The sequence below is a fragment of the Lissotriton helveticus genome, chromosome 2_1, assembly GCF_964261635.1.
Source record: "Lissotriton helveticus chromosome 2_1, aLisHel1.1, whole genome shotgun sequence".
NCBI classification, from domain to species: Eukaryota; Metazoa; Chordata; class Amphibia; order Caudata; family Salamandridae; genus Lissotriton; species Lissotriton helveticus.
This window is the reverse complement of record NC_136059.1, coordinates 1,675,496,034-1,675,521,920: the sequence shown is the minus strand read 5'-3', so window position 1 is coordinate 1,675,521,920 and position 25,887 is coordinate 1,675,496,034.

Sequence of the window (25,887 nt, the reverse complement as noted above, 5' to 3'; positions counted from 1 at the left end):
AGTCTGAAATCCAGTTCCAAAGGGAATCTGGTATAAAAACCACTCACCCAGATGTGGTCATCATATTCTAGCCCGCAGCTGGAGGCTGCTCAAATATATAACTAACAAAACGGTATCGGAGGGCTAAAGTGACATTTAAAGACCCGTCTAAGTTCTATCCCCTTGAAGGAACAACATACAAACTTAGAGGTCTAAATCAGAAACCTGATCTAAATATCTTTCAAAATACCTTCATGTCTAAAAAGTACAACAAGATAAAGAAGTGTCCCAGTATTCTTGAGACCTTACCAGCACCTGCTGTAACTGCCATTGATGACTGGACTAAAGCTCTCACACTCAAAAAAGCTCGTCTCGTACAAAGGCACACGGGATCACCATGGCAGAGTATCTGAGGGCAAGTTGTGCCCCCCGGGGCTTATAGTAACGAATGCCCCTCGCCTTTTTCTCACTGATAAACCCTTTCTTAAGGACTGGTCGATGATTGCGTGGCGCTGCACCCGCGATTGGCTGATACTAATTATCAGTACAGCCAAGCGGGTGGCAGATGGCATTTTAGTGGAAATACAAACCCTCGAGGGCCAAATCCGCGCTACAGTTACCCCGACAGCCTTTAAGAAACAGAAAGACGAGTCAGATAAATCAAACAAGGAGTTTTTTGATCCCATTTTGCAGACTAAGGTAGATAAGTTCAAAAAGGACTTGGCCAAGTTCAACCTTGAACGTATATACCCATACACGAGTGACAAATATAAAGCCCCCGACTTCAGTCGCAGCGGGCGTATGTATGGATCCAACTACTCTGGGTCTAGCTCTGATTCTGGCAGTGACCAGGGAGCTTCCAATCCACAAACACCTGCTGGTGGCGGCCGAGGTAGGTCTGGTAGGGCTGGTAGATATCAGAACCATAGAGGACAGTATAACATGGCAGGACAAATGTGGTGGCCTCCAGCACCGTGGGGACATCCGGGCAATTTTCAGCAGCCATTCCAGCCACCAATGGGCCCTTTTCCAGGCTACCCACAATACAATAATCAGCCTTTTTTACCGTTTGGCCCCCGACGATCTCGGGGCAAAAGAAGACAAACACAAGGACAACCACAGGTCCAATGGGAAGATACGGCAGGTCCTCATACCGGGACCAGGAGCCACACCAGACAGAATGCTCAGGAGTAGGCTTACAACCTGAGACTAGTTTGGTGATTAATCTAAGTAAGAAAACCTTGTCTGCCATTGAAGAAGTGGTTCTTAATAAAGGGTTGGGCTTTGTGACGACAGATAATGGCGATCCATTTTTACTCCAGATTGAATTAGCCCAATTTTTTCGGAAACTGCGACTACATTACTTCTTTAACAATAGAAGTAATGAGGAGTCTGATTTGGAGAGAGATGTCAATACCGGCCTAAGACCCAAATCTACTTTCCTACCTCCAACACATGCCATACCGTCCCAAGTGTTCACCTTTGAACAGGCGGTCAAAGATGACATTGAAAAAATCTGGATCTCCCCTAAGTCTGGCTATAATAATCTGTCCAGAATGGAGAGACAAGCTTTGAAAACATTAACTGAGGATTCCTCAGTAATTATCAAGCCTGCCAACAAAGGGGGATCGATTGTACTACAAAATGTGGAGACTTATAGGACTGAATGCCTTCGACAGCTGAGTAACACCAATGCATACCAGCCACTCACTATAGATCCTACCCCAAGACTAATGAATGAGATTAAATTCTTAACAGAGGAAGCCTTAACAGAAGGTTGGATAACTCCTTTAGAGTCCCAATTTTTACAGACACAACATCCCATTATGCCCTACTTCTACACCTTACCTAAGGTGCATAAACCTCAGAGACCACCACCAGGGAGGCCTATTATTTCTGGCCAAGGATCAGTTCTAGAGCCCCTTTCGGCTTTTGTAGATCACTTCCTCAGACCAATAGTGCGCACTATGCCTACTTATCTGAAAGATACCACAGATGTCCTGAGGGTGATCCCGGATATCCCTTTCAACCAGGAGACAGACTATCTAGTCTCCCTAGATGTCGAGTCCCTGTATACCTCGATCCCCCAGGATGAGACTTTGGAGACCATCAGATCCATCCTGGGTGACACTGAACTTGACTCTATCACCCCTGTACCTTTCATTATGTCTTTAGCCACCATAGCTATGAAAGAAAAAAAATTCAGGTACGAAGACACGGTATACCATCAAGTCTCAGGGACGAGCATGGGCAGCATTTTTGCTCCTTCGTTATCAAACCTGTATGTCCATATGTTCGAACAGACAACAGTGTTAAATCCAACTAACCTCTTTTTCTCGTCTATATTGTGGTGGAAACGCTATATAGATGATGTTCTAGTGGTGTGGAGAGGGGACATAGATTCAGTTACAAACTTCCATCGGTGGCTGAATAATCAGAACGATTTCTTACACTTTACCATTGAAACAAGCAAAGAGAAGGTTTCCTTTCTGGACCTCTCCATCTACACGACGGAGACTGGTCTCGAAAGTGAATTGTATCGAAAACCGATGGCAAGAAATTCGCTACTCCTATACGAGAGTCAGCACCCCAAATCCCTACGCGATAATTTGCCTTTTGGGCAATTCCTCCGAGTTCGGCGGAATTGTTCAACTCCAGAAACTTTTGCACATCATGCAGAGGAATTATCGGAACAGCTAACCAATAGACATTATCCTAGGAAACTCATCACACAATCGTTGAAACGTGCAGCCAGCAATCATCGTGAGGCACTTCTTGAACCGAAAGGAGAGAAGACCAAACTGGATCGCCTGACTCTGGTTACTACCTATAATACTAAATCCAATTGGATCCAGAAAATCATTAGGCGTCGTTGGCGCATACTAAACAGTAGCAATGATAAGATTGAGTTTCCCCTTTTTGCATTTAAGAGGTCGGGCAATCTAAGGGACCGCCTGATACACACCCGTCCTCGAGAAACTTCTACCAGAGAGGTGGGCACTTTGTTGGACTTACCTCCCGTAATGGGACACCATCCATGTGGGGGATGTTCGGTCTGTCCTTTAACGACCAAGACAACAAGCATCGACATAGGCACCGACCACCCTTGGCAGTTGAGACACTTTACTAACTGTAACAGCACTAACCTGATCTACCAAATCACATGCCCGTGTAATTTATGCTATATAGGCATGACCACCAGGAAGGTGCGAGTGAGGATGCAAGAACATAAAAGCACGTTTCGTTGCAGAAAAGATGTCTCAAGATTAACTAAACATTTTTTACAACACAACCACAGTGAAACAGATTTTATGTGGGTTGTTCTTGAGAAACCGTTTATTCCATCACATATAAGTGATATATCAAAATTCCTATTTTATAAGGAACAGAAATGGGTCTTCAAATTACGCACTGACAGGATTGGGCTCAACGATGATATTCCGTGGTTCAATTTACAATGATTATGACCACCCTGTCAGTAAGATGTGATTCCACTCCATGTTGTTCTTAACAGTTGGAGTTATTTTATCACTATAACGTGTTTGCAGCATTCTATTATACCTATAAGACTACCATACTAAGTGTCTTTATAACTTTCAGAAGATGCAAGAGACGATAGTTGTTGAGTGCATATAGCTGAGCTTATTTTCTGTTTAACTATAGCTGTTATTTGAGGGACATTACTCTGTAGTTTGCTCCTATTTCATAAGATCTGGGGTTTGTACCATTCTTGATACTGTGGTTGGTTGGAACTACTCCTTCCTGGTTTGGTGACATCACCCTGTAGTCCGTCCAAAATCCCGTGAGAGTACGCGAGTTAAGCTGGGGTTGCTTTAGAACTACTCCTTCCTGTTTTGGTGACATCATCCTGTAGTCTGTTTGAAATCTCGCGAGAGCACGCGATTAAAGATGTCATCGGTAAACACTGTTTGCTTTAACAACTATAATCCCGGTATACGCAATCTGTTTTTCCTAACCCTTCCTGTAGAGCTTAGGAAATGTTTCCCTCTTTTTTGTTTGCTATTTCCAACACAATGTTTAAATACAACCAGGCTGTGGTTGGTTAAAACTACTCCTTCCTGGTCGGGTGACATCATTTTGTAGTCCGTCAAAATCTCGCGAGATTACGCGAGTTAAGCTGGGGTTGCTTTGAACTATTCCTTCCTGGTTTGGTGACATCATCCTGTAGAGTTTACGAAATGTTTCCCTTTTCTGTTTGCTATTTCCAACACTATGTTTAAATAACATCAGGCTGCGGTTGGTTAAAACTACTCCTTCCTGGTCTGGTGACATCATTCTGTAGTCCATCAAAATCTCGCGAGAGTACGCGAGTTAAGCTGGTCTCAACGTATGAAATAGAGGCTCTTTCGAGCAGCGCAATGCCTCCCCCTGACTCAGTCATCGTTTGGGACAACGACGGACAGGTAGGCTCTAGAATCAGTCTGGGCTGTTTTTTGGCACTTGTTTTATGAGGACTTGGTTAACATTAAATAGTGATAAACAAGCCAACTACCTCATGGTTGTCTCATTAAAAGTTTGGCCCCTTTTATCTGTCAGCCTTGAATAGGGGACAAAAGGTCTTTTTGCTGTATTGGCAATCATTTTTTGAGTTTATTTAAACTACATATGCTAAAATATTTTTGTAAAGTCTAGCTAGAAAGTTGTATGTGGGTGCGAAGACTCTCTTGGGTGATAAGTTTATACCAGGAAGTCAGGCTCTACGTGCAAGACACATTGGTGCACCCCAAGCATTATTAATAGAGAGAGCAGGGTAAAAAGGGCTCGCTCTATCTATACTAAGTGTAGGGGTTGTCTTGTCCTTACAGAGCGGGGTCTCACATTTACCTGAGCCAGGTCCAGGAAGAGGTGAGGTCCTTTCCCCGGGCACACTGGGTGAGTACTTGAAAATCTTGAACACTAATGAATAGATTACCGTTTTTAACAGACCTTTGAACCTAATAAGGGTCCACATATGTTTTTGTTGTTGTAGATCACACCAGGTGCCAAGGAGGAATTGAAACAGATATAGGAGAAATATTTCCTTTACTGTTATTAGTTTACTTGTGTGTTTTTTACTATAATTTTTTCACACGTTTCTCACTAATTTGGCAGTAGCATTCTTTGAGAACAGAGACCCTGACGAAAGCCTTGGGTTTCCTCCCATAATAGGCTGAAACATGTTGGTCCTCTTGCAGCTATTTGTTTAAACTGCGTTTATGTTGTTGCACTGTTCTTGTTTTTAACAAGGAAGGGGCTTATGCCCAATAAAGTAATTTTTGTTAAAGCTCCCTTTCCTGTTTTAACCATCACATTCATCTTAATTTTTTTGCACTGCACTTTCCCATCAGATCATCATCATTTGGTCTAATCTAGTAATTGTAGGTCATTACCTCATGCCAAAGATGGGGGTATGCCGTATGTCTCAATGATCAAGAGACAGAATACCCTGGCAGGATTACCAAATGAAAACATTGATCCATACAAGTTATTGATGGGAATCCATAATGGGTTTTGATTAGCAATTACCGGTGGCCCTTTTCTTGGCGATTTGGTCTGTTGTTCATAACTGTTAGCCACTTCTTTATCTTGTTGTACTTTTTAGACATGAAGGTATTTTGAAAGATATTCCGATCAGGTTTCTGATTTAGACCTCTAAGTTTGTTTGTTGTTCATGTTGTTCCTTCAAGGGGATAGAACTTAGACGGGTCTTTAAATGTCCCTTTAGCCCTCCGATACCGTTTTGTTAGTTATACTCAGAGTGCAGCACCCGGTCACTACAGTCACCTTATTCAGTAGCCTTTCCTCCATGCGCAGAAATGTCCGGGCAGCATGCGACACTGACCACGATTCTCATTTGGGTAAGTACAAGAACGCCTCTGATACCGCCAACAACCGCCAGTATGATACCAGTGTGCTTGCCAACTTGCCTTAGCAAGAACTACCGACACCACAGTCCACGCTCAGATCGGGCCATTGGGCTCCCAAGTCAGTCGCACCGGTCCTCACTACCGCCCACTCATGCCGGTGTTCACAGGTAACACAACCAGGTCCTGTTTCTGCCGGGCACCACTTCACAAAGTCCCAGGGGTGCACCGCATCCACCACTCCAAGCAGGGCCTCCGCGGGCAGAGAGCGCAATCACAGGCACCCACTGCAGGGCACCCGACCCGCCACTCGGTCCCCGCAGACACCGCACCAGCCGCTGCCTGCCGAGACCGGGCCGCGGTGTATCTCCGCAATCCTCACTCCCGGGAGCCACACTGCTCACGCTCCAATATCCTGTAAACGCGGAGACAGTTACTGGCATCTGACAATGCCCAGTGGATCGCGTTGCGATCAAAGCCCCATCCAAGCAACAGGGGACACGGGCCACTCGCGGGGCCGGCCCTGTTTTTATTCACTTGCGGCCGGGGTCGGGAAACACCCAAGACCCCGGCTCGCCAGCAAGTATGCCTCACCTCACACCTTGCGGGTGACTTTTCCTCGGGTCGCCGCACCGGAGCGAGACGCGAATCGGAGCGTCAAGCGGCACTTCCCTTCCTACGCTGAATTCTCAGTGAGGGGCAAAGGATGGTTACCAGGATGAGTCCGGAGGCGGCTCGGGTCTCGGGAGCTAAGAGCTCACGTGGCCATCTTGGATGCGTGCGTGGCTCCTCTCTCCCTGCTTCTTTTTTTTAACCCTCTGAGAAACTCGCAAATCAAACCAGACTTTTTATTGTCCTCAAAATGTCACACAAATCCACTACTTAAAATGGCAACTCTCTCGATTGCATTTTGAGTGCCAAATTACACACAGTTATGAATCTTTTTTCCTGGTCTGTTACTCACATTTTCCTCGCATCTTGGTCTTCCCTACCACTGCTCTGGGATCAAGCCCTTGTTATAGTGTGTCCCCTTTCATGTTGTATTTTTTTTCACAGCGTGAAAGATGTGATCTAAAATCAATTTGTGATTTATAAGATGGTGGAAAATAATTCTAAAGAGACATTCACAAGCCAATTACATTTGTAAGATAAACTAGATATGTTTCAAAAGAGTCATGGACCACTAAATTGCAACCCGAAACAGCAGGGATATAGAAACATCTAACCCTTTCATGCCCAGTGGCACCCTTTTCAAATGCTTATTTCACAAAAATTTATGTCAAAACCTTTTATTGTCTGATTAATAAAAATCATCACAAAATGATACTTTACAGTACATATCCAACTGTTTTCCATAAAGTATTCTTACATGGACCATATACATAAAAAATCATCAAGGTTAAAATGAAATTAAATAATTTATTTGATTCAGTTCTCTTCCAAGAACAACAAATGTTTGGCAATAAAAATTACAGTTTTACTAACAAAATTATCGATCTAATATAATAGTAAAAATGATTTTAAAAAGTTGTACATGTTAATACACACAAATTCATTAGGTGGTGCTTTACAGAGGGAAATCAGATTCTGGACAGAGTTAATATTACATTTGGTTTTGATCGGTGTTACATATCTATTCCTTGCTGCTACTACCGACTTATTTGGACAGGCAAAGAGTACGTGTTCTAAATCTTGCACCCCACCTAGACATAAGTCGCAGAGATTTGACCCTCTTTCTTTTGGGAACCACTTAAAAGTGTATGATTTCAGGGGTAGTATCCCAAGCCGTAGTTGAATAATGCTTCGCCTAACTCCGTGATTTAAATTGAAAAGGATATATTGCATTCTTTTTAAAAACTATTGTGCTCCGCGTACTGTTTATACGTTGAGAGTTCGGAACAATGTTAGATGTCAAGGTTAATGCTTAGCCTTGGTGTTAGGTGTTTTAAGAAAAGTATCAGTTGAGCTGGTGACCAAGATTTAAACATATCCAAAGTAACTGATGATAGTTTAAAAATGGTGAATAGGTTGTTACAAAACACATACTTCGGAGATTCTTGCTCAAGTGTCTCAATTTTTAACAGTGCTCTTAAAGTTCCTTGATCAGCGTGAACCAAATTATATGCCCATCTTAATATGTTTGTGATCCCTCTAGCGATGGAACTGACTAGCGACAATTCTAGCCGAAGAGCTTGGACCGGCACAGCTAGCGACATCCTGGTTAGTTTCCGAAGGATTTTCCCTTCTTTGATGTCAAGTTCTTTCCATTCATTTATTGGAATATGTTCTATTGCATATGATAAGACGGAGGGGATCTTTGAACTATTGACCTGTAAAAGAGAAGAGAAGTGTTTTTGCCAGTGGAGAAATAAAGTCGTTGGAGAGCCCCTAGGTGGACGTCAGCTTTTTGACCCAGTTTTTGCAAGTGAGGCTGTTTGTGCAGGGACTGAGTAAAAATCAAGGTTAAAAAAAATAAGTTTGCACTTGTCCTAGCCTACAGTGATCCATTCCCATGGGTCCAAAGTGCCAAGTGCTTATAACGGATCACTGAAAAAATATAGAATACAAAATATAGATGAAAAAAATATTGAAGAAAAAATATAGAAAGACAAAATATTGAAGTCCTATCTACAAACAGGTAAGTACAAAAATATCGAGTCAAAAATATATACTTAGTCAAAATATCGAATTTATTTAAATATCTTAAAAGTAATTAAAATTAATGAAATAATAACTATAATTAATTAAAACATACTTCAAAATACTTAAATAACAAACATTATTAAATAATTAATTTAAGTTCAAAAAAATAAAAATACAATTTGATTTTTTAACACATATATATATAAACATAATATTAATTAAAAATATACAATATTTTTACTGTAGTATAGCAAGAGGATAAAATGTACTATTACCACTCCAGCAACTGCAACAGTAGGGTAAACGTTGGATAGCATAGGGGTAAAAATGACTATTCCCACTCCAGAGAGTGCAACAGTAGGGAAAGCGTTGGATAGCGTAGGGGTAAAAATTACTATTCCCACTCCAGAGAGTGCAACAGTAGGGAAAGCATTGGATAGCGTAGGGGTAAAAATTACTATTCCCACTCCAGAGGGTGCAACAGTAGGGAAAGCGTTGGATAGCGTAGGGGTAGAAATTACTATTCCCACTCCAGAGAGTGCAACAGTAGGGAAAGCGTTGGATAGCGTAGGGGTAAAAATTACTATTCCCACTCCAGAGGGTGCAACAGTAGGGAAAGCGTTGGATAGCGTAGGGGTAAAAATTACTATTACCACTCCAGAGGGTGTAACAGTAGGGAAAGCGTTGGATAGCATGGGGGTAAAAATTACTATTCCAACTCCAGAGAGTGCAACAGTAGGGAAAGCATTGGATAGCGTAGGGGTAAAAATTACTATTCCCACTCCAGAGGGTGCAACAGTAGGGAAAGCGTTGGATAGCGTAGGGGTAAAAATTACTATTCCCACTCCAGAGAGTGCAACAGTAGGGAAAGCGTTGGATAGCGTAGGGGTAAAAATTACTATTCCCACTCCAGAGAGTGCAACAGTAGTGAAAGCGTTGGATAGCGTAGGGGTAAAAATTACTATTCCTACTCCAGAGGGTGCAACAGTAGGGAAAGCGTTGGATAGCGTAGGGGTAAAAATGACTATTCCCACTCCAGAGAGTGCAACAGTAGGGAAATCGTTGGATAGCGTAGGGGTAAAAATTACTATTCCCACTCCAGAGAGTGCAACAGTAGGGAAAGCATTGGATAGCGTAGGGGTAAAAATTACTATTCCCACTCCAGAGGGTGCAACAGTAGTGAAAGCGTTGGATAGCGTAGGGGTAAAAATTACTATTCCCACTCCAGAGGGTGCAACAGTAGGGAAAGCGTTGGATAGCGTAGGGGTAAAAATTACTATTCCCATTCCAGAGGGTGCAACAGTAGTGAAAGCGTTGGATAGCGTAGGGGTAAAAATTACTATTCCCACTCCAGAGGGTGCAACAGTAGGGAAAGCGTTGGATAGCGTAGGGGTGAAAATGACTATTCCCACTCCAGAGAGTGCAACAGTAGGGAAATCGTTGGATAGCGTAGGGGTAAAAATTACTATTCCCACTCCAGAGAGTGCAACAGTAGGGAAAGCGTTGGATAGCGTAGGGGTAAAAATTACTATTCCCACTCCAGGAAGTGCAACAGTAGGGAAAGCGTTGGAAAGCGCGGGGGTAAAAATTACTAATCCCACTCCAGAGAGTGCATCAGTAGGGAAAGCGTTGGATAGCGTAGGGGTAAAAATTACTATTCCCACTCCAGAGAGTGCAACAGTAGGGAAAGCGTTGGATAGCGTAGGGGTAAAAATTACTATTCCCACTCCAGAGAGTGCAACAGTAGGGAAAGCGTAGGGGTAAAAATTACTAATCCAACTCCAGAGGGTGCAACAGTAGGGAAAGCGTTGGATAGCATAGGGGTAAAAATGACTATGCCCACTCTAGTGAGTTTAACAGTAGGGAAAGTAAACATTTAATATATTAATACAAATAAATTAAATATCAATACCAATAAAAAAATTATTAAACTAAATTACAAATTTAAAATTATGTAATGAATAATCAAACAAATAAATATTAGTTATTCAAATTAATTTCCTATTAATACAAATTAATTACCAATTAAAAATGAATGAACAATTAAACATTAATTATTTACAAATTAATAATGAATTAACAATTAATTCAAAATAAATACCAATAAATAAATTAACATAATTAATTACAATTAAATTACTTCTCACCCTATTCCCCTATAAACCGACAACCCGCTACAGAAAATAAATTAATAAAATTAACATAATTATCAATTAATCAATTAAGAAAAATTAATTAACAATTAAAAAATAATTAACAATTAAAAATTAATTAATTACAAATGAATAATGAATTAACAATTAATTCAAAATAAATACCAATAAATAAATTAACAGATTTAATTAGTTACAATTAAATTACTTCCCACCCTATTCCCCTGTAAACCCACAACCCGCTACAGAATTAAATTACACAAAAATTAAATAACATAAAAAATACACTTAAAAAATTCGATATTACTAAAAATTCGATATATCTTAATTACTATATTATATACTTCGATATTTTAACTTTCTTTACTTTAAAAATCGATATTAAATTACTTACCTTCAAAACGATATTTTTCACATCTATATTCTGTCCATTCGATATTTTGTCCATTCTATATTTTTACTTCGATATTTGTGTCATTCTATATTTTTGAATCAATATTATGTCTGTATACCCTTATAACAAAGGACATACTTCAATTTGAATAACAAAGCACATACTGCAATTTAAATAAATCCTATATGCATAGAAATTCATCAAAGTTGGACATAAGATTGCATTTATCCTAGCCCGAATAAAACCGTACAGGTTACTTTAAAGTGGCTAATGCTTATAACAGGGAATATACTGCTATGCAATTAAAACCTACCTTAAAAAAACCAACAGCGTTTAAAATAGAGCTCCCACAGAAGAACCATACAGTACATCAAAGTGCCAAGTGGTTATGTACAAAGAATACTGCTTTTATCCAAAAGCAACAATGGGCCATACTGGGTAGTTCAAAGTGCAGTGTCCTTTTATACAATATATAAACATTAATTGACCAATAGTATGACCTATGATCTATTCAGGCAGAAGCAATAATACGTTCTCGGTGCATAAACAGCCTGAACACCATGGAAGAAGAATATGAAAGACATGACACTCATAACAAATAAATAAAAATGTTGAATGTTTTTTTGTGTTTAAACATACTTTCACTGTAGGTTCAGCCGGCTCTCCAAAATGGGAATAATGTATAGTGCTTATGGTAAAGATGCAAACATTCTTTCTGCAATGGTCAGAAATGTTATCAACTGACAAGTTAGTGGAATTGAAACACCTGATAAGCATAGAATGAAGGTGTGACGAGTAAACCTCACCCCTGCATCTAGAAATGAAGGTTTTAAAAATACACAACGTGCATTAAGCAGGTTTGGGCGGATACATACAAAATACAATAAAGTGTCTTGTGAGTGCCACAAAGTCTACAATCTTTGGATGACCATTGCTGAATCCATTTTGGCGTGCCGACCTTGGCAGGATATCTGGCAAGTCATCATTTTAAAAATGTGTTCCTCATACGCAATGGAAAGTAAGTGTCACATATGGCTCAATTCCCAGTCTCTGATGAGAATGAGAGGCCCCCCCCGCGCCTAGGGGAGGGGGGCCTTTAGTGGCATTCGGGCGTGGAGCTAGAGAGAGGCTGGTACAGTGTACCACTGTTTAAGGGGAATGGGAGGGGTCACAAGGGAATATGAGGAGGCAGGGCAGGCTGGTAGAGCGTCACTTAGGTTACGCAGGTGGCACAACCCCTCCCCTCTTGGGAAAGTGATAAGAGCCCTGGACACGAGGGAGAAGCCCTCTTTGTTCTCTTGCCTCGGGAGCCCAGCGGGCTTGTGGCATTTCTCTAAAGCTGTGTAATCTCTCCTGAGAGGCCCCCCACGCATAGGGGCTGGGGCCCTGGCACTCATTGCTTTACATATTAAACATGGATGGGGCTCATATAAAACGCTTTGGAACCTTGCATCTGGCTCATCCCAGGTTTTGGCTGCTTGGGTCGGAGTGCTTTTCGTTCTTGTTGACAGGCCGGCATGATGTTTGTTAACACAGACCGGGAGATGGTATGGTTAGATCAGTCTCATTATGTTACAAATAACGCTGCTGCTCAGTGCTTTGACCGAGTGAGGGAGTTTTCAGGGTGCTAACGCAAAAAGGGGTTTTAATTAGCTACAAGACAGGGTGTAGTGCCGCACGCAAAAAAAAAAAAAAAAAAAAAAAAAAAGAACTGGTTTGACAGGTTTTACATTAATCTTTTGTGCTGACTCCTTGTGAGACACATAACAATCGTGGCTACTTGCTTCCCCTTATGGGAATATGTCACTGGTTCATGTACCGTGAAAGATGCTGGCATAATTCAGGATGGTGCTCCCGCTTAAGCGGACTGTAGTTCAATGTACAGAGAGAGGACGAGGGGCTCAAGTAATGTTCCCATTTGATGGGGCGGGGGAGTCCCGCAGAGAAGGGATCTTAACGCGACATAAAGCTACAGCTTCACATGGACTACAACAAAGAGGCAGCAAAAAAAAAATAATAATAAATAAATAAATAAATAAATAAATAAATAAAAAACTGAACACCCTGAAGGAGGTGGGCTCGCAGCTACCCAGGTCAGGGGCGCGGGGCTTTAGAACCCATTGCCAGGTGGAAAGCAGCAAGACTCGGGGGTGTGCATATCTGTGGAAATGGTGTTCCAGTTCCCTTGGGCACTGCCACAGTATGCTTGTGTATAAAGTTTTAAGATCGGATGGATCCAGCAGGTCTAAGTTAGAGTTTCTCGATAACTATTTAATGCCAGATGTTTTCAGCCAAGTAGGAGGGCATAGCATCATGGGGGTCTGAGTGATGTCTGCACATTTAAATTGGTTCTTGGTTTCAGTGGGAAAACAGGGTAGGGTGAAAGAAATAGAAGAAGTGGAGGAACTGGTCACTGCACTCTGGTGAGGCGAGTATGCTTGGGGGGGGGGGGCATCAGATATGATGTGGCTCCCTTAGTCCGGGCTGGGGAGTACCAGCAACGGGATTACAGTTTTAAGGTCTGCACAGAAGAATTGCCTAAGTTACCATAGCAGTCTAAGTTGGCGGCAGAGGCTATTTGCCCAGGGTGGATTTATTGCTTCTGGGGTTAAGCCAATGGTTGCGGGCAGCGAGTTGGAATTCTTGAGCAACTCAGAAGATGTTCCGAAGTGTTTCAATGGTACATTAACTAGGACCAGGAACAGGAGTGTCAGGTAAGCACCCTGGTTTTAGGACAGTCGTGATAGAAAGATAGCGTCTAATTCTAATATGTTAGACTTAAGGAATGAGGGCAGTTTAGCGGCGCACCATTGATGCTCATTCATTCCTTGTGAGAGTGAAGTAGAGGAAGTCAAATGTAAGTAGCACAGTGGCTTATGCATCAGACAGCAAGGAGGCTTAAAAGCTCGCTCGAGCATGCATTAATTACCTGAGTTGCCTAATACCAGTTGGAAGGAAATAAAATTATCGCTCTGGCTATGTAAGAATAGTTGTACAACTACAAAGCTTTCCAACGTCTCCTGTAAGGAGGAAACTGCGCATATCTGGAAGTGGTGGCTGACGTTGTGGATGTAGGGGACTTGGCCATGCCAGGGAAGGACTCATCAGGGAATCCAAATCGGTATGGATATCTGAAGCATACTAATAACAAGTAGTGTGTTATGGGTGACCTACTCCACAGGCCATGAGGGGAGTTGCTAACAAAATCAATAGTAGGATGGGTGCACTGAAATGGCCAGTTACGTGTATGCTGGGTTGTTCTTTTCCTTTTAAGAGTCAGCAGTCCTGGGTGAAGCTTGAGGGAGTGCAGCACAATTTACATGGAGTGGGTAAGGCATTTTAAAGGCTCGGCCCACTACCAGGTGGAGAAGTCCTCGGTGAGGACTGCGGGTTCGCATTACAATTAACATGGGGTGGGTAAGGCATTTCAAAGGCTCATACCAATAACAGGTGGCGAAGTCCTGGGTGAGGACTAAGGGGCGCAGAACAATTAGCAGGGATGTCTCAATAAAAGTTGGCATAGTCCTGTATAAGGGCACGGGGTGCGCAGCACAATTAACGTGGAGTGGGTAAGGCATTTGAAGGGTTCATCCCCATAATAGGTGGCAGAGTTTTGTGGCATAATACCCAGGCAATGTGTGGAATGGCTGACAAATTCATTAACATGGGGTGGGTAAGGCATTTGAAAGGCTCATACCAATAACAGGTGGGGAAGTCCTGGGTGAGGACTAAGGGGCGCAGAACAATTAGCAGGGATGTCTCAATACAAGTTGGCATAGTCCTGTATAAGGGCACGGGGTGCGCAGCACAATTAACGTGGAGTGGGTAAGGCATTTGAAGGGTTCATCCCAATAATAGGTGGCAGAGTTTTGTGGCATAAAATACAGGCAATGTGTGGAATGGCTGACAAATTCATTATTGGGGTACCTGTACTTATGTTGTCAGTCACAGACAGGCTGGGTTGCTCCTTACGTTTGTGTCAGCAGTCCTGGTTGAGGACCGAGGGGGTGCATCGCAATTAGCATAGAATGGGTTAAGGCAATTCATATGCTCATACCAGTAACAGGAGGCAGAATTAAATACACACAGGCAATGTGGGGGATTGCTAAACAGTCAGTGATCAGTAGGATAGCGGTACTTAGCTTGCCAGTTACCAGTATGCTGGGTGAATATGGTTTTAAGCATCAGCAGTCGTTGGTGAGGACTGAGGGGGTGCGCAGAACCATCGAAAGTGGGAGGAGGTCAGCTTGTTGGACCTGTATGTCAGACCACATGCGGAGGTGTGGGACGGCTGGTGTAGTAATTCTTGTATAAGCCCAGCAGGTACGATTTTCGGTGCATCCAGGAAAGGGAGAGCGCACAGGTTGGAGAGAATTCATCATCATTGGATAGGGTTGGGGGACCTCACGGCCCATTTACAGGGAGCGCTTAATGAGGGCATGCCCATCCCGGACGTGTTGGTGAGTCTTGCAGGCGGAAATAGCAATGTTCCGGTGGGCGGAAGAAGGGTTAAGTAGGCATTCTTTTCTACATTCTCAGGGGTAAGCAGCTCCCGGCCGGGCACCATCAAAAAATTTGATTGGAGGTACTCCCCCGTCATGTTTGAGGCGACAGTGCGCCAAAAAAGGCGGCGGACAAGTGAGTGCGTAAATGGAATCGGGAGGAGGGGGAAGTTGTTGGCAGGCTTGCCAATACACCCCATTAGGCATACTATGATACATGAGTCAAAAAGGTTTTGCGCCTGGCAGATGGGCTACATTTGTACAATGCAGTGTTGAAATGGTTCATCCACACTATATGGGGGGCCTTGGCGCTAGATCTGGAAGGTGAAGCAGCCTTGGGGGGAGGGCGAGAGCGCCAGTTGGCTCCTCGCCCTGTGGCGGGGTCCCGGGCAAGGAAAATGGCGGGGACTCCTTTTGGCGGGGACTGGCCTAAACCTGGAACAGGGAGGGCAGTCCATGGGGCTCCGGGCTGGCGGGAGAGGGGGCCGTCCTGCTGGTGGTCCTGGACTCTCCGGCCCTACCCGAGATGCCTGTATTTGGAGGAAGCAACTTTGTGAGAGCTGGTGCGCAGTAAAAGGCGCAAAGCAGTGCCCTGGTGGCCGCGTCTAGGGGGTAGACGACGGGTAATTACCTCAAATGGAAGCAATGGAGGTGGGTTGTGTCCTGCTGGTACAACCCGCCTCCCGAGGGCTCTGGAGATCCTGAATTGTAAATACTGTAACCTGTGGTTCAAATGAATATCGCTTAACACAATGTTTTTCAATGTGTGTTGTTTTGGTAATAAAAGTTGGTCGAATGTTGACAGGGCATCAACAAATAAAGATGGCTTTATGAGAATTAATAAAGACTACGCAGTGAAGACCACCCACTGGTATGGTGCCTTTTTTGGTTAGAGAGGGGGGGCAAAGTTTGTGGGGCGAATCGCACGTGATATGCCTACTATGAGAGGCCCCCCCCGCGCCTAGGGGAGGGGGGCCTTTAGTGGCATTCGGGCGTGGAGCTAGAGAGAGGCTGGTACAGTGTACCACTGTTTAAGGGGAATGGGAGGGGTCACAAGGGAATATGAGGAGGCAGGGCAGGCTGGTAGAGCGTCACTTAGGTTACGCAGGTGGCACAACCCCTCCCCTCTTGGGAAAGTGATAAGAGCCCTGGACACGAGGGAGAAGCCCTCTTTGTTCTCTTGCCTCGGGAGCCCAGCGGGTAGCAGCCAGAAGCAAGTTGCCCACCCACCCATCCCTGTGTTCAAAGGTAGAACTGGCGGGGTCCCGGGCAAGGAAAATGGCGGGGACTCCTTTTGGCGGGGACTGGCCTAAACCTGGAACAGGGAGGGCAGTCCATGGGGCTCCGGGCTGGCGGGAGAGGGGGCCGTCCTGCTGGTGGTCCTGGACTCTCCGGCCCTACCCGAGATGCCTGTATTTGGAGGAAGCAACTTTGTGAGAGCTGGTGCGCAGTAAAAGGCGCAAAGCAGTGCCCTGGTGGCCGCGTCTAGGGGGTAGACGACGGGTAATTACCTCAAATGGAAGCAATGGAGGTGGGTTGTGTCCTGCTGGTACAACCCGCCTCCCGAGGGCTCTGGAGATCCTGAATTGTAAATACTGTAACCTGTGGTTCAAATGAATATCGCTTAACACAATGTTTTTCAATGTGTGTTGTTTTGGTAATAAAAGTTGGTCGAATGTTGACAGGGCATCAACAAATAAAGATGGCTTTATGAGAATTAATAAAGACTACGCAGTGAAGACCACCCACTGGTATGGTGCCTTTTTTGGTTAGAGAGGGGGGGCAAAGTTTGTGGGGCGAATCGCACGTGATATGCCTACTATGAATCACTGTCCACGCATGGTTCTTTGCAGCTACGGTCTCCTTATCCGCAATTAGCGAGTTAACTTGGATCTTTCTGTTTTAAAACTGTTTAAAACAAGACTTAATCATTTCAGACAACCCTAACTGAAGATCGAAGCTTTGGAGACCCAATGCTATGTAGGATCGTCAAGCTCCAGCATATGCAGAATTATTTATTTCGTATCAGCTATTATTTGCTAAGGAGCCAGCTTCTGATAGAGACAGCAAATTCATACATTTTGAAATTGCCCCTTGCCTTCGGAGACCAAACTTCATGCAGATTTCAGCTTGGCCTATTGATTCTGGGATTCCAAAAGCATGCTTGCAGGCTTTAACGAACAATAACTCCAGTAATCTGGCATCCTTTCTCTTGATGATAGGTGAGCCATAAGTAATAGTCGGAAGCAGCTTGGCCTCAATGACTTTGAGAAGATGATCATATGATTGGCTTCTTAATGAATTTCGTAGTGACTTAAAAGCAAATATTGAAGATAATGTTTTTGTTTTCAAAACATTAAAATTACTTTTGGAAGAAACTTTATCAAATAAAAAGCGCAGATATTTATAGAGCTTTAAAACCCAGGGGTGGATCCTCTCTATGAGCTATGGGGCTGCGCCTCCTTTAGTTTTCTGCCCCAAATTGTTTTGCTTTGAACTTCAATGTGATGATCCATTTAAAAAAAGGAAACTCACATGCACACCCTGTTCCCAGTCACTCTTAAACAAACAAGATGATTGCTTAATCTTGATAACTTGATAACTTGTCAGTGCACCACATGTGATGAAATACCGATTGCCATTCACAGCCTATTCCCTGTGCTGCAATTGATTGCAGAGCGGACGATTTCACAGCTCAGAGGTTGCCTCATCCAGCAGGTTTTCTCCCTAGTGTAGATCGTGGGACAGAGTCAAATGCAGCTTTTAAGTCTGTAAAACATATGTATACAACAGAAGAACAAAAGCAATATGTGATGAAATATAGCGGGTGAGAAAAGGGACAGATAGCAAGGAAGAAACGACGGAGTTACAGAGAGAACGTCAAAAAAAAGAGCAAAAAAAGCAGAGCGAGGAGAAAAGTGGGAGAGGACAAGGAAGAGAAGGTAAGGTGTGAAAAAGAAAATGAAAAACCGAACCTCTATAAAAATGGAGTAGAAAGAGGGATGCAGTGAAACGCAGAAGGAGAAACCAGAAGAAGAGAGAAACATGGATGCACCAATGACAACCCCTATGCACACCCACTGGCCAGGCAGGCGAGCAAGGAAAGAAGGACAAGGCACGACCCGAACAGAACAGACAACAACCCAAGCAGAAGGAGAAGAAAAGGAAAGAACCCCACTAGAACAATGGAGAACAAGAAGAACACAACACACAAAGAAAGGCATAAGATACATGAACAACAACAAAGAATGTGTAAGATCCAGATTCCAAGGATGAAGAGGAAGAAAACATCAATTTGAAAGCTGAACCGAAGAAAACAGAGAGGAAGCGAAGAGACACAAACAGTATCACTAAACTCCTCCCCATATCCCAATGGATAATACAAAATACTGATTGAGAGTGACATTACGTAAATAAAACAGCAATGTCACATCATAGAAAATTGCAAGGAAGTAAATAACAACCAATGGGACAAATACCCATGACCATCCTCAACCCCAATGCAAAAGAGTGAGGAGCAACGTGAATGGACCAAGTCCCATGACAGCAGATGTAAAGAGAATCTTGAGGGTCACCCAAGAGGACAGCAGTAATGGAAGTGGAACAGCGGCCAAATATAGTCATGCAACCAATGCTGAAGAGAATGTACTGGAAAACCAAACACAAATTGTACTCACAGGTAATGAAATGTCCGTTAGAGTAACGTAAATGTGTACCTCATAGGTGTAAGAGACCGCAGCAAATATAGAAACAAACGTTGGGGTGAACCTCCATAGATGACACAATGCGACAGGCATAAGGCGCTTTAACCGTAGGAGAGAAAAGGGGTGGAACTAAGCCCGCTGTTACCTTGTTGGAATACAACAGCAAGATAAGAGAGTCCAAGGGTTTCTTCCGCAAATGCATTGCGCACTTTTACACAAAACCTCAAATGCCAGACCCACAGAAGACTTTTGCGCAAAATTGAAAACTGTGGCTGACCAAATACATTAGGTAATTTCATTAAAGATCCTACATAAAAGAATTTTACAATCTAATCATGAACAGAAAAGTAACGTGCACTAAAAATGTAAGTAACATTTCCAGGAATCCTGCAAACAAATAAATGTAAAGAAATATTTCCTGCACTAAAAATGTAGGTCATTTACGGAACTAGTAAAAAGTACAGTAATGTACAGGGTCTCATTATGTCCCGCTTGGACTATGGGAACACCCTTTACCTGGGGGCTCCTCAATCTACTGTTCACAAGCTTCAGATTATTCAAAACTGTGCCACCCGAATCCTTCTCCAAATTTCCCGACGACAATCTATCAAACCCGGTCTGAAAAACCTCCATTGGCTCCCAGTTAAAGAACGAATTCAGTTCAAGGCCCTGTGTTTTGCCCACAGAACCCTCTGGAAAACTGGCCCGGACATCTGCCATTCACTAATTTCTCTCTAGCAGCCCCCCAGACAGCTTTGATCAGCCATAATCCACCTCGCCCTCGTCCCTAAAGTAAGGAGAGCAAGATGTGTCGGCCGCTCCTTCTCCTACAATGCAGCCAAGCTGTGGAATTCTCTCTCCCCCACTACGACCAGAGCCCAACCTACTGCCTTTCCACAAACTCTTAAAAACCTTCCTCTTTAATTAAACCCCACTCCCTGCCTTCTCCGTACACACGCTCTGTCTACAGCGCTGGAACGCCGCTATCGCGCTCCACAAAAACAACTTTCATTTCATTTCATTTCATTTTAAAGAATGTAAGTGACAAGTCCACACCAAGTAACATGTTAACAATGGCAAGTCACATAACAAACATGCTGTAAAATAATACACGCCTCAATTCAGAGAAAGGATCCCTTAATAAAACTTTAAAGCAAAGCAACTATATGCTATGTAATGTAAAATAAAACAAGAAATGTAGGTGACAATTAAAGCCACACAGTCACAAGACCATAAAACTAACATGTGTCTGTAAAGCTTAGAGGCAATGTAAAGTAAAGAGAATAAAAACAGGCAGGATCGCATAAGAACCACACATGAACTTGAACCTAAGTGAATGACACATTTAAAGCATTAGTGCATTTTACACGTCATGTAAAATAAACCTCTCTTTGGGAGTATAAGAAATAAGAGCATGCACAGAATTCTTAAAAGAAATTAGAAGTTGTGAATATCCTAACTCTCTCAAACCCTGCATCCTTTTCTAATATTCCTTTGAACAACTAACCACGTGGGCAAAAGTGTAGTGAGCAAATGGGCCAGTACCCATAACCAATCCCAGAAATAGGGATAGTAGCTACCGTGAAATGTGACACCTTCAAAACGACCCCCTGTGTGATTGTAGAAACCTTCAGTAGCCCAAGGAGTAAAACGTACATTGTGAGAATGGGGCTAAGACCCATTACAATATCTAATGTAAGGGAGAATAAACAAATGTGCCAATGGTGAGAAAACGCCCAAGAATACAATGGCCCCCAGAAAAAAAACAGCAATAACATTAGCGTATGCATCTTTGAAAGTATAAGGTGTGTGTGACGCCTGAATATTGTATCACACAGACAACGAAGTTAGAAGAAGACAACTATTCCTCTCATCAATTAAGATATGCAATATAAATACATCTTGGCGGCATAGACTGACCATTGTGCATAATACTAACACTAAACAGCATGCGAGCAAGACGTGAGGAAAAATATGTTGAGCACAAACACGTTTTTTTTTTAATAATAGGTAGTACATGCACTTGCAAATTAAAATGGAGAAACATTACTGCGTGAGCTCGCAAATAGCAAGCTCTGCAAAAGCTCAAATGTTTAAGCCGCACTGCTCCTGGTTGACAGAAGGTGAAAACAAGCATTGGCATAGCCAATAGGTTTCGCCTTTGGGACCTTATAAGTATTTAGGTATGCAGCACATTATCCTTGGTGCAACAACATCAACTGTTGCATGGCTAAACACTTATAAGGTCCCAATGGCGAGACCTATTTGTTATGCCAATGCTTGTTTAAAGTAATAATTGCGGTGAATCGCTAATATTTGTTGCATGTGATGATCACACCTTCACCCATCAACTAGGCCTAACTGCTTGACCAGGCTACCAAGAAAAGTCAAGGGGGATTTGAAAACTGACTTTTGAGTCTTTACCTTAGTACCCAGTATCCTTAGCCAGTTAGGAACCCATTCAGCAGTTATGGTGACGAGAGTTTGTAAAACAAAATCCAGGAAGTTCTACAAACATATAAGTAGGGCTACAACTTTGCATCAACTGAAGGGAACAAAATTACTTTTTTGACAGTGCCATGAACATAGAAAGCACAGACAATGATGCACTAAGCATAATTAAATGCAACTTTTACACGCAATATCATCTGTATTTTTGTATGTATTTGGTATTTGTTGAGCGCGCAACTCACCCTGGGGCATCTTGGCGCTAACTAGAGCCTGAACTGCTTGCTGTCCGAAGACCCGGCTAGGCAGGATTTTAAAACAGAAAAGTCTTCAAGTGTTTCTTGAAGGTGCCATAATGCGGAATGGATCGGAGAACCAGGGGGAGCTTATTCCAATTTCTGGGAGCCAGATAGGAGAAGGCTCTCCCTCCAGTCCGAGTCAAACGGATTCTGGGAACTTGTAACAGATTCAGAGAAGTCGATCTAAGTGTCCTACTGGGACTATATTTAACCAGTTAATGTTGTAAATAACGAGGACCTTTGTCATTAAGGGCATTATGGGTTAGGCATTAGACCTTACACTAAGCCATTGCAGTTCTCTGAGCAGCGGAACTGATGGAAAGCCGGCCGGACGATTTAAAATCATTCTAGTGGCTGTATTCTGGACAATTTGCAATTTCGCCAGAAGGGTCTCCCCCGCTTCTGCCAGCAGGGCGTTGCCGTAGTCCAAACGGCTGGTTATCATAGCTTGTACCGGCGAACATCCTCCACGTTACACTTACGGCGCAAAGCCGCCTATGCAGAGACTTTTGGCAACACCCGCCATTGTCGAAATACGCCCCCTTTTGGTTTTACCATTGATTCCGTGTGTGGACCCTTGCACACTCCATTTTTTAAAACAACCCGAACAGGAGCGGGTCGGGATTATCACCGCTCCCCCGAGAATACGATATTCCACACTATTTCAGCCCTGAAGAGTCATTGGGTTTACACCCTTACTGACGAAACACGTGTCGGCTGGTTTCTTTCTGTATGGATCTCCTTTGATAGGAGAAACATTCACATACTTATTTAAACAGGAATGGAAAGAACATTCGTGTGCGATCTTGTCCTTTGAAGACTTTAACTCGATTACTCATATCGTTTAAATTTGTTGTGTGCGCTTGACTGGTCAGTTCATAGCTTGTACTAGCGTCTTGCGATGGGAGATGGGTATAAACTGAAGTATTTTCTGAAGACGTCGGAGACCATAGAAGCATGTGCTGGTCGTAGTCGCATTATGATCTTTCATTGACAGGGAGCGGTCAATTTTTATTCCTAAATTCTTTATAGAGAGTTTACTTTCTGGACAGGCTCTTGACTAATTCTGCACAGAAACACATTTAAAATTATCAGCCTCTGTGGTAAGTCGACCCTCTCTGAAAACCAGGACAGGTGCTAAATTTATTGAACTTTTCCAGTACAGTTGGTGAAAACCGGGACTGATGCGGCAAACCCGGACGTCTATTCACCTAAGCAGCAGTCCTGCCTTTCCTACTGTGAGAAACTTCAGAATCTGTGAAAAACTATCAGCCAAAATCTATCCCTAATTCAAGACCTCATATCTTCTCTAAATACGGTTCCACAGATGGGCTATTAGTTTTTACACTTGTATGGGTTTTTAGAGAGTCTTGAGTTTCATCATTTGCCCAAATCCACTGTGCATGCACATCATCTAACAAATTAAAAAAAATTCAGGTATTATGGATATATTTATAGATGTGGAAAAGGTTTGCAATACCTGGACCAGAGAACGTAGTCAGAACTATATTGAAACTCCTCCGAGTAGAGGAAGACAGTCAGCTTCTTGTGAGGGTTGATCTCTATGTCTCTGGATACTGAGGGACTTCAGTGGTCAAGAGACAAATCTGAAATTCTTGTCTTAACCAGGAGATCACCAAACATTTCCTGTTCACGTAAACACTGAGCATATGTTGCTGACATAAATTAAAAAGAAATTGCTTCAAAATAAAACAAACACTGATATTGGATTAAAGATCATAAAGCCAGTCAATAGTTCCCTTTTATTGGCACTTACCTAAGTTATGTGCCTGAGCAGCAGGCAAGAGCACATAACGAAGGGCCTGTTTCAGTCCCATAAGCTAGAGATTAAGGGCCTGTTTTCCAGAGTTAAACTTAAACTTATGTGTAAGTTTCTGATTTTTTGCAATTTACAAAAGTATTTTAGTAGAAGTAAATTTACGACTGCCTATCTATGTATGTACGGAGTCTCCGCCATGAGGGCAGCGACTCCGCAGTCGTAAAGATACTACTCGTAAAATTCCTTTGTGAATCACAGAAAATCGTAAACTTACACTAAAGTGTAAGTTTACTTTTGGGGAATCAGGCCTTAAGCATATAAAGCTGTCGTGTTGCAACAAAGGCATTGGCCACATCATCTAATGATTTTATATATTTATTTATTTTTGAAAATATCCTTTAGGCCCAGAACTATAGGGGGCATTTGAGAACGTGCGTGTACTGTGAGGTAAACTGGGGATTTCTTTTGTGCTAAGAGTATCCACAACTTCATTGTATCTCACGTGATAAGGGGGTCTTTATCTTCAAACAGAGAAGTAAACAGTTCACTGGGCGATTGTTAGTATTAAAAAAAAGCCTTTGAGCCCGAATCAATGCTATTTTTCTTATGCCTGTCTTTGGACGTCTTTATCAATGGAAGAAGCCAGTGGGTTTCTCGTGAGAACAAAAGGCCCGGTCATGCTCTCTGTTGGGAAACTGGAGGGAAAAAAGCCAGTGCAGGCCTGGGAGAAAATTCAAATGTGCTAAGCAGTGACAGCTTTATGGCCTCCACACAATGGGCAGAGCCCCTGTACTGATGAGCCTAATTTAGACGGCTCGGGCGCCCGCCCCCCTGCCGCTCTGGTGGACATTAGCGCAGTCCTGGCCCTTTCTTCCAGCCAGGCCCTCCGAGCAAATGAACGTATCAGTCACAGTAGGCCCCATTCACCGGGGCCGGGCACACACCTCTGGGCGGCTCTCGCAGAATGGCGGCTGCTCGGGGGGGGGGACGGGACAAAGGGCGCCTCATAATCAGCTCATTGGGCCTCCTTCGGATCGCAGGCGCCCACTCCGAACCGCGCAGAGCCCCACCATGTTTAATAAAGACATTCTCTGACAGGGGGCATCGGCTCAGCCCTCTTACGGGCCATTTTATTGCAATACCTCCCTCCTCCACCCCTTGATATCTTAATTGTTGTTGTTTGCTATTTTATACATGGACACAGGGCCGTGGCACGCACCCTTCCTTCCAAGCGCCGGAGACAGTTTAAATCGGTGTTATCCTAAAGTTTAGTGTTCGGGGATATAACACGGCAGCACTCTCGCTCCCTGTCAGTTTGTGTAAACAAGCCCGGTAGGTTTATGAAAGCGAGCCCTTGCTTGGGGTAGATTTTATCTGAAGTGATTTATAAAGATCCCACCGCCGCCCTCTGCTTGGAAAGCACGCAGCTGCCGCCCGGGTTGTAAAACACGGCGTTATCTGTCGTGCTGCCACTGATATGTGGCGACCCCTCCATGCCAACAGGACATTCTTGGTCAGTCAGTCCTCTACGAATCCCCTTCACAATTATTAGGGGGTCGGTTTCAGTTATCCCACCATGGCTGTTTTAAAGATGCATGGCTTCCAAAATTCGAGAAGTTAATACTCCTGCGTAATTAATCCCCCCCCGCCACGTTTAGTTTCTCTACAAACATATCAACATGTTCTAAGGTAAACATTCGGAGTAATACAATGTAAGAGCGGGAAAGATGGGGGGTGGGGGGATAGGCCAGTTGGTTTAAGCATATCCTGCAGCGATCCCTTGTTACACAGAGCATCGCCTGCTACTGCAGTGCCTTGACATTTAGGGATTGCGTTTATAAACAAGCAACATACTATTTTTATTAACAGATATAAAGCAAAACACAGGTCGCAGTCCTGTATGTAAAACATGCTGCAACCGTATACTTTTCGTCACAGCACATTACATAACACGTCAAGTCAAACAAGGGTCAGCAACACTTCAAATAATGTTTACGTCGTACAATGCACATCGACATTACACATCCATGTGATCGTACGACCCATTAGCATTTCGTGTCCATTTTTGTCACTGTGCAACTCAGTGCCCTCACTCACCTGGGAAAGCAAACACACCTAAAA